General features: G+C 40.1%; 1 long non-coding RNA gene across 3 annotated transcripts in view; it reads left to right on the top strand.

Annotated features, from left to right (window-relative positions):
- LOC115026340 (uncharacterized) overlaps window positions 1–9,820 on the top strand; it is a 22,737-nt gene extending 12,917 nt beyond the window's left edge. Inside the window, exons 3-5 of one of the 3 annotated variants that reach the window (XR_003834290.1) lie at window positions 8,512–8,671; window positions 8,998–9,081; window positions 9,205–9,820. This is a non-coding gene — a long non-coding RNA (uncharacterized LOC115026340). Of the gene's footprint in view, window positions 1–8,511; window positions 8,672–8,952 lie in introns of all 3 variants that reach the window. The other 2 variants (XR_003834288.1, XR_003834289.1) reach the window with 2 other exon arrangements.

The raw sequence follows: 9,820 nt of genomic DNA, 5'->3' as shown, positions 1-9,820 counted from the left end.
ATATATAGATATAGAGAGCGATGAGATAGAGAGGAGAGAGAGAGCGAGATGAGAGAGAGAGATAGAGATAGATAGAGAGAGAGAGAGATAGAGATAGCTAGAGATATAGCTAGAGCTAGATAGATAATAGAGAGCTATATATAGATAGCTATATAGATATATATATATATATAGATAGATATATAGCTATATAGCTATAGATATATATATATATATATATATAGCTATATATATATATATATATAGCTATATATATATATATATAGCTAGATATGCTATATATATAAGATATATATATATAGATATCTACTAGCTATATTTATGCATACTATATATATATATATATCTATATAGATAGATATATATAGCTATAAGTACTCACTATAAGATATATATAGCGAGATAATATATATATATTATTCTATATATAATATATATTATAGTACTCTGATTAGATATATTATATATATACTATATAATATTTATAGCGTTACATATATATATTATAGCTTATACTATTATAGTATACTCTATATATTAATAGCTAGTGATCTATCATATATATATAGATATATATAATATATATATATTATATATATATAGCTCATATATATATAGCTTATATATTAGGCTATATATGATATATATAGCTATATATATGATATATATAATATATATATATATATATATATATAGCTATATATATAGCTATATATCTCTATAGTCCATATATCTCTATCTCTATAATGAAACACCGTCTCCTTGGAGCTTTTTAAATGTGAATGCATGACATTTCCATTTTAGTCACAGATCCCTATATACTGTATATTGAGGAGTTACAAAATCCAACTCTGATCAAATATAAGAGACACAAGCTCAGAAACTGTGTGAGGTGCCAGGGCTCTCTCTGGAAATGTCAAACTTGTCAAGTGGAGTGTACACTTTGACAGGTGTTTTGAGGGTCTTTACATATAAAACACAGATGTCCCAACCTTTGATACCATGAGCTTGTTATGTTAGGGTCCCCACCCGTAAGTGATGGATCGATGGCAGGATGTGAGAGAGAAATGGTATGAATGCCACAGTGTCTCAGCTCACCGCGGACGAAACGGAACGCCTCGAGAAGTTGTTCAAGCATTTTAAAACAGCAGTGTGGCGCAGTGATGTTAAATTAGATTCTCTCGCTCTCATTTCATTACGGCTTTTGAATTGAATTTACTCTTTGTAAATGTAATGTCTTCAGTAACAAAAGCTGGCTTCGTGTGTGTGTGTGTGTGTGTGTGTGTGTGTGTGTGTGTGTGTGTGTGTGTGTGTGTGTGTGTGTGTGTGTGTGTGTGTGTGTGTGTGTGTGTGTGTGTGTGTGTGTGTGTGTCTTAATTTATGTGTTTTATTTTGGCTTTAACACAAAAGGCTGTGAAGGTGGACCCAAAGGCTAAATCTGTCAAGTTGGACCTCCACGGGGAGGTGAGGGTGTTACCTGCACCGAGAGGAGGTGCAAATTGTGTTAATCCACAGCTGGCCTCGATGCCTAATACCGCAGAGTTAGACCTGGCTCCGGGGCCGCCGTACTGGAGGTACTGGCCATTCAGCTGAGTGGAAAACCTCTTCCACATGCTGGATGAGGCTCTGCCCCGAGGCTGCGGCCCAGCGCGCTGCGGCACATGTGTGTTGAATTGTCAAGGTGTTATCATGCCCTGGCGAGGCTCTCGGCTCCTCCACCTCTGTCTGTCTGTCTGTTTATTATCAGACTAAATACAGCAGAGTCCACGCACACGGGCCGCAAATCCACCCAACTCTGCAGAAAGGCCTAACCTGATGGCTGTCCATCATGGTTTTAACTTTTCACACACCAGAAGAAGTGAAACTTTCTTTTCATTCATTTATTTTTTTATTTTTTTTGCAGGAAAACAAACAAAGTAATTTAAAAGAAATGATCTGTTCTGGGTCTGATTTAATTAAAAGCTGTCTTTCACTAGATTTTCTGCAGTTAGGACAAAGGAGCAATAAAATATCAAAAAGATTAAACAACACAAACAGCAAATAACAAAGTAACAAGCTATAAGGGCCAAGGATGAGAACGCTCTGTTCTTACACGCTCGATCATCTGAGTTGAGAGTGTCGGGACGGATGCCGTCATTGTGTTACTTTGGAAAAATGTGTATATGTGTGGGCTAAATAATTAAATTTGACTTCACTTGACAAGAGATAAAAGAGATAAACATGACTTTACTAAATAAATGACACCTAATAAACCAGACAACACAACAAACCGGGGCAAAATGAGAGACTAATAACAGGGTCTGAGATAAAGATTATAGTTATTTAAAACACTTGTTAATGATTTTTGATTGACTTTTAAACTCTTTGAAAACAATGCTTAAAACAATGTGTCCAAAGAAAAACATTTAGCAACTGTCAAACTTAAACATGGAGGATTAGATTAGTACATGTACACAGTATACATACAATATATATACAAGAAATAACACAGAATGCAAACGGATAGCACCACACATGACGGCTCGCTTAGAAATAAAAGCTCTGGGAGTTTGTAGCTGTAGCATTGTTCAGAGTGCCAACGCGAAGAGCGAACACATCAGTGGCTGTAAATGTCATGTAGCGACTGAGTGATCAATGTCCAGAGCATTTGATATCTGGGAGAGATCTGAGCATAACTCACAGTGTGCAGGCTCGCCACTCTTATGATTCAATCCATACAGCAGCGGACGATTTGCTCACATCGAGGGGAGGTGGTCCTGTGTGAAAGTTCGGTTCAGTTCTCGCTGAAGCGTGTTGAAGCTATTGTGACGACTGAACTCTCCAGCGAGTGCATTAAGACATTAATTCTTTTCATTTTGTGCACATAAACGCCCCTTTCCTTTGCTCCGTTTTCTCCTTGTCTGTCTTAAGTTTTGCTTTTTTGTGGTAACTGTCAGAGTGTTCTCTTTATTGATGTGTCCAGACATTGTTTGGAACTCTGTCCTGTGAAGTTATGTAAAGGGAACCTGATGTCTTCAAAAAGAAGTCAGAGTACAAGTCACAGGAAAGGGTTAGTTGGACATGACAGGAAACAGGAAGTAAAACAGCTTGTTGAAAAGAGTCATTGTGACGAGAGGAGACGTTTAACTTATTTCAATCCACTTTTATTTCACTTCTCTTGACAACAGCTACACTAACATGAATCCAGTATATTCCTTAAAAACAAACAGAAAAACATTTCATTTAATTGACGATAGTCTCCTCGTGCAACGTGAGCTAGCTAACCTACGCTAACTCGCTGTGTGGCACCTGTCGATTTTCATAGCCTAGTTGTAAAAGCTGTACTGTGAGATACTCGCCCACCAGTACGTCTGTACCTGATTATTTTAAGACTTTAGACCAATCAGAACCGAGTATTTTTCCTTATTATACAAAATATAGTCTTTGGGCACAAATGGTGGTTTACCCATCAACCCATGAAGTTTAACACCACACCAATTATCAGCTCATTATGTTGTAAGACATCCCATATCCCGCATGTCATCAGAGGGTTCAGCTCTGTAGCTTCAGTTTAAAGAGGAGCAGAGTTTGGATATGTTCGACATCCACTTTGTAAATATGCGGCGACGGGCGGAAAAAAGTCAAGACGGTTGGCAGTTCTTTGTGTTGTTACAGTTTACTGTCATCTCCCATTAACACGCAGGGATATCTAGTGTGTCATCTATTACTTATCTGAATGCTGCATCAGAACATATAGAAATGGCCTGAGGGAATGTGTGTGTGTGTGTGTGTGTGTGTGTGTGTGTGAGAGATGCTTTATAGTTGTCCTCCACAGTCACAGCTGTGTCTTGTTTGACTGACAGCACTATTTCTTCACCTCCTGAAAACGTTCTGCTTAAGTGTCTCCACCCATCTGTTTCGCACCAGAAGAGGAATGTCTTCTTAAGTTCCTTTTTAAGAAATTGCAACTTGAGGTCAAAAGTTAAGTGGCTTTATTATGATCTTATATCTGGATTTTTCTAGCATCTACAACAATATGCAATTGTAGAGTTTGTTAGTCATGAAATGTCAGCATCCAAAAATGTAAATGTGGATCTGCCAGACATCTGAAAGCACTGAACGTCCGGATGAGGACCAGATCTTTGTTGTTGGTCAGAGTTTTTATGATAAAACCATTTTAATAATGGCTTTAAAAATACTTTTGCAGTTTTTATTTCTCCCGTCCACAAGAGATCCTTGTTACTCCTTTGATATGTTTGTATGCGAGACATTTCCCGTTTAGATTTAAGTAATACAAATCATTTAGTTAGTTTGAGTTAGATTAAAAAAAGAAACAAACCAAAATGTTGTAAGCGGAGATGTAGCTGAGTTTAAACTAAAGCTGGTATCTTTTATTCACAGACATGTCACACTTAAGGCTGACGTAAATGTTTACAATATAAAATAAATAAAAGCAGACCGTATTATGAAATTATGTATTTTATGTCATCGTAGGTTTAGATTTCTGAGATGTAGTTTATTTTCCCTTTTTCCCACCACCATACTGTTAATATTGCAACGTTCCTTGCCTATGAGCGCAAACCAGAAGAATGTTTTGTTGGTGCAGTGTGGAGTGACAGATGAGACATTAAATCACTGTTGAAAGTGACGTGACTGATAACTCTGCAGCGGGCACAGATGAGGAGAGGGTCTGCCAGCAGCTTCACAGACTGCTAGCGTGTCTGCTGTTGTCATTCTGTTTCTCTCTGTCTTTCAGCAAACACACTTTGCAGAATGATTACTTATTTTCTCCTCGAGGAAATAATGTTCCATAGTAAAAGAAAAAAAAGAACCTCTTTGAAGTTTGGGGGGGGGGGGCAAAAGCTCGAGTCGTCTAATAAGCAGCTTGGTGTCTTCATGCCTGGCTGTGTGAACCCTTTTACTAGGGTTGACACTTGAACTGGACTGGGGACACAAAGACGTATAAAACTCATGGTGTGCAGATCTTCTACTTCACAATATGTAATAAATGCTAGTCTGGAATGATTCTTTGTGATCATTGCAAATCCAGCAAGCTTTGATTTACTGCCTCTATGAAATAAGAATGGGGTAACAATCCTCTCCAGATTGCCCTCTTCGCCGCTTTCTTCTCTCTCTCTCGTCCACATCTTCTTTCTTTCTCATCATCGGAGGACTGTTCATGTGTCCTCGAGGCTCATTTGGAAAGCTTCATGTCCAATCAGCTGCTGCTGAAATGTGAATCCACTGTGACATTTTCTCTAATCAGCTCTCTCCGACCTTCCCCAGTCCCTTCGTACAAATTATGCAAATAACAGTGTAATAACCTGACCAATTAAAATCAGACCAAAGCTCTTTACTCATTCCTGCTGCTTTTTTAGTTTCCCTCTTGAGGGGAGGAAGAGGCCACAGCCGCTATGTATTGTTCATAACTGAGGGATATAGCAAGATGCAGTGTTGCCAATATTCAAATCGGTTGTTCTTGTCTACATCTGCTAGTTGAGTGGAAGCTCTGACCTTCACGTCTTCTCTTGGCTGATTGTTGAATAGAGACAGGCAGGTATGCTCAATTGCGGGTGGACACATATGTGCATGCACCCATGGCAACATGCGTGCACATAGTAATAATACCTGCACTCCTGTACATGCTGGATAAGTGGGTTGTTCTGGCTGAGCTGTCAGAGTTTCAGCTCTGAAGCAAAAACTCTTAGATTTGTACTGTTTACCCCGGAGAACAAAAGCGTCTGGAATTTAACGGGCAAAATCTCCATCTCCATTTTTATTTCGTAATGTTAACCTTAACCTTAAAGCAAAGGTCATAGAACTGTCTATCGTTCGCGGTCTGGTTTGTTTCAGAAGTATTATAGCACTGCGTTTGGTTTTGCGCTTTAAATCCGAGGCTCAAAGGTTCTGGATGTGATTTTTATCTTTGTTCAAAGACAGGCGTTCCTACTGTTTCTTCAGTAACAGCCGTACACCTTCTGAATCTCTTTTACAGAACTAAGACTAAGACGGCTTACCTGCCTCGTTAATTCATAGTGAAAGAACATTCATGCAAACTCGATAGAAACCAAATATAACTCACCAAAACCCTCTTGGTTAGTCGACTCTCCACTGTTCCAACAATCACCAACTCTGGTTTATTTAAAAACCCCTTCATCCACCAAGTAAAATGTGAAGATATACCAGCTTTATACACTGTTTTTACCCACAGTCTCTCTCTCTAAGCGCACTGAGCAGAGGCTCAGCTCTTCAGAGGAAGATCAAAACATAAGTAAAATACTGCAGATCACTGTGTAATGCTTCGTGTTAGCTCCGTTAGCCAAACACATTGTCCTAAACAGTCCAAACAGAAGCAGCGTTGATCAGTTGAGGAGTCGACAGTCAATGACGGTATAAAAAACCCATGAGAATCATAAATGATCACAAACATAATTTAGGCTGATGGGTCCAATAGTTTGCAAGATTAGCTGTGGACAGACACCGAGATGTCTCACTCACCTTGACCCAACACATGACCTCCTGGCAGAGATAAAAGAGTTAAATTGGGCAGTCAGTAAACAGTCTCTATTATAATTAATACTATAATAAAATCTAGTGTTTTTCTTATTCAAATGCCAAAATTAGCTGAATGTTTTGGCAAGTTGAGATATTGTTTCAGCCCAAGTATGTGGTTTTAATTGCATTAGATTATTTATGTTATTAGTATTACTCTTTCCTTCCCAACGACATCACTTTGGGCGCATTAGCTCCAACAGAATGCTATGCACATCTATTAAAAACCCACACGCCAGCACTTTAATGCTGTAACTAATTATCTGTTGATGTAAAAGTAAAAACCAAATAAATATTGCAGCTGTGATACGCTTAGCTTAATCCGTTCCTTGTGTAATTGCACACAACATTAGGCTACTTTGGAAACGCCTTATGCTGAATTAATTAAGGGGGGAAGAAGGAAACATATCCTTTCCATTACCGAAGTGATGGAAAGTTAACATGCCTCATTTAGGAGACTCGTTTGAAGGCTTTGGAGGAATGAGTGAAAAATAGTAAAAGCCACAACATAATGCATTACTCTGCAGAAAGTGAGAGGGTACCCCTGTACCTCACTATATACAAACGCTGGGTCCGAATCTGACCCGCGACCCTTTGCTGCATCTCATCCCGCAATAAAAAAGCTAAAATAATCTTAAAAAAATCTTAAAATGAGCAGCAATAGTTCAGATTTAAATGATGACATATTGATGTCTGTTTGTGTCTCTGGAAGTAAACAGCGGAAGGCATCGGGCTCCACGTCGGTTCATTCCTTCTGCTGTGTAACACTAATCTGCCACAGGATGAACATCAGACACCTGATTTGTGGCAGCTGCACATGAAGAAAGGCCATCACCATTTCTCAGAGCCCAATCAATCCGAACACAACTGGAAAAGTATATTTAGCTCAAAGAGCCCAGTGGGAAGTAAATACTTTTTACTGGATTTTTCCATTTATTGATATGCAGCAGATGTGGAACAAGATGGAGGCGAGAGGCATGTGAATCACTTAACTGACTGACATTAAAGGGGTGAAAGGTTAAATATGTTTTACTGAGGCTCTATGTGTACTAACCCTATACCCTTCATCCCCAAATAACTGGGTTTTACAACAAAAAGGCTACAGTTGTTTTTGTCACATCTGGGCCTTTGATTATATGGTTTGGCAGCGGGGGCTAAGGATTTGTTATGCATTACAGACAGTGTACTAAACTCTCATTTTCCTGCTCCGATGAAATCTGGACAAATTGTGGGCTTTTCTCAGGACCAGTTGGCTTTGGGAAGGGTATGCATGTGCACGCATTTCTTTCTGTGTGTCAGCATGCATGTGTGTGAGAATGAATCAAAAATATCTCCCCTCCAGCCATCACTAAAAGTTGTCAATCACCTTCTCTTTTAATTCTAAAAAGATGAGCGCTCGCATGCTAACGCTACGCCCACCTCGCCACAGGCTTTGGCACTGCCTCTGAAGCCCGTTGGTCTGCCCCTTGCCCAAAATATGGAACCAGGGTGCCGGGCACACAAAGCATATTTACCAAAGAAAAGTGGCGCCACATTAGTTTGAAACATTTTCTGTTTGATTCAACAAAACATGAAATCCACATAAATAAGCCATATCAGATAGCAAATGGAAACCGTGTGTGTGTGTGTGTGTGTGTGTGTGTGTGTGTGTGTGTGTGTGTGTGTGTGTGTGTGTGTGTGTGTGTGTGTGTGTCCCTCGATAGGATGAAGTGAGATGTTGTGCTGAACTTGGCTCTGGGGTGTTTCATTTAAAAAGCATCCATTTTCAGAAGTCATTTAATCCAATACAAAGAGCTGCAATCTTATTTTATTGGAGAAAAAGAAAATCTATTCTTAATGCATAACAGCTTTCTACAAGTCTTTTCTCTCAAGTCTTACTGTTTTTGTTTTTATAAAACTCCTAGAACAGGTAAAACTGTGCTGATGAAGTTCCACTATGAGACTAAATGTCTTGTTAATATGATTTTTCATCTTTTGCAGGGTGCAGAAAAACATCCAAACCAGAAATACAGGCTCGAGCTACAGAAGTCTGCTCCAGCGCTCCGACTCTGTTGGAAGCAGCTTCTCCAATGGTGAAAAAGAAGCAGAGAGAATGAAGGGGCCACTTTGCCACGTCATCCCCACAAGAGACACGTTCACAGTATGTTTCTCTCAGCTTCCTCTAATTATCTTTTGATCTTTATTATCATTCCAGATAAATGACACGAGTTAGAAGATGGTACATTTAGAATATAAGTAAGTTTCATCTTTACTTTCCGTCGCGCTTGTCTTTAAATTAAACGTGAAATATCAGATAACAAATCTGAAAAAGAAACATTTCAGTGAGAAGTTCAGATGGCGTCAGATCTCAGCTTGTGAAATACTCTTTAGGAGGAGATAGAAAGCGTGAACAGGATGGTGTTGACAGATTTATACGCACAGGTTGGATGTTATAGGCTCCTCTCCTTCTGCGCTGCATTCTGTTAGCGTACCTGCAACGTGGCCTGTGGTTTCCACCTGCCATCCACAGTATGACGCCCCCACCTGGCCACCCGGTGTCTTCACTGACAGGTGAGGACAAAGATCCCGCGGAGAGCGAGCCTTTGCACGTGGCATCAGGTTTAACAAGCTGTCACCAGGCTTTAGGGGATGGAGTAATGATGGAGAGTGTGTGTGTGTGTGTGTGTGCGTGAGTGTGTGTGTGTGGGACACTGCAGGAACACAGGAGGCGCCTGGACCTGTTTCCAGTTAAAAGCAGAAGCCCCCACAACAAAGGCCCCGGCCGGGGGAGTCGTAACGAGGAGAATATCATTTTTCTCTGGCCTCTGTGATCTACCGTTCTTACGTTTCACTTTCAAAGCTCTGCTCGCTGGCAGAAGTCCTCAGCTCCGCATCTCTGATGGAAAGAAGGATCGCTGCCCTCCGCCTCTTCTCACCTCACCTCCCTTCCCTCTCTTCTTACACAAAAAAGAGAAAGAAAGAAATTAGAAAAAAATTCCCCACATGCCCGTCTTACTGGCCATGGCTGATAAAAGAAGCATGGATGTGTTGGAAGCCATATTTCTCTGTCAGCCCGGCTATAAGGAGTTCCTGCAGTAATCCCCGACAGGCTATTTAAGGCCCGTGGCTTCCTGGAAAAGATCTCTTTAGGAAACCCTTTTCTCGTGCCCACTAGGGGGGAAATTCTCATCCTCCATCCCCTGCCAGCCATTACCAGCCATTACCAGAGATGCGCTGGAACAAGGTGGATTTAGTACTTTGGGGTCCCTCAACTTATAAAGAAATGTATAATCGTGAAAGGAAACAATAA

The sequence above is a fragment of the Cottoperca gobio genome, chromosome 21 (assembly GCF_900634415.1).
Source record: "Cottoperca gobio chromosome 21, fCotGob3.1, whole genome shotgun sequence".
Lineage (NCBI taxonomy): Eukaryota > Metazoa > Chordata > Actinopteri > Perciformes > Bovichtidae > Cottoperca > Cottoperca gobio.
The sequence above is the reverse complement of the archived record's forward strand: the minus strand, read 5'-3'. Positions and strand labels throughout refer to the sequence as shown.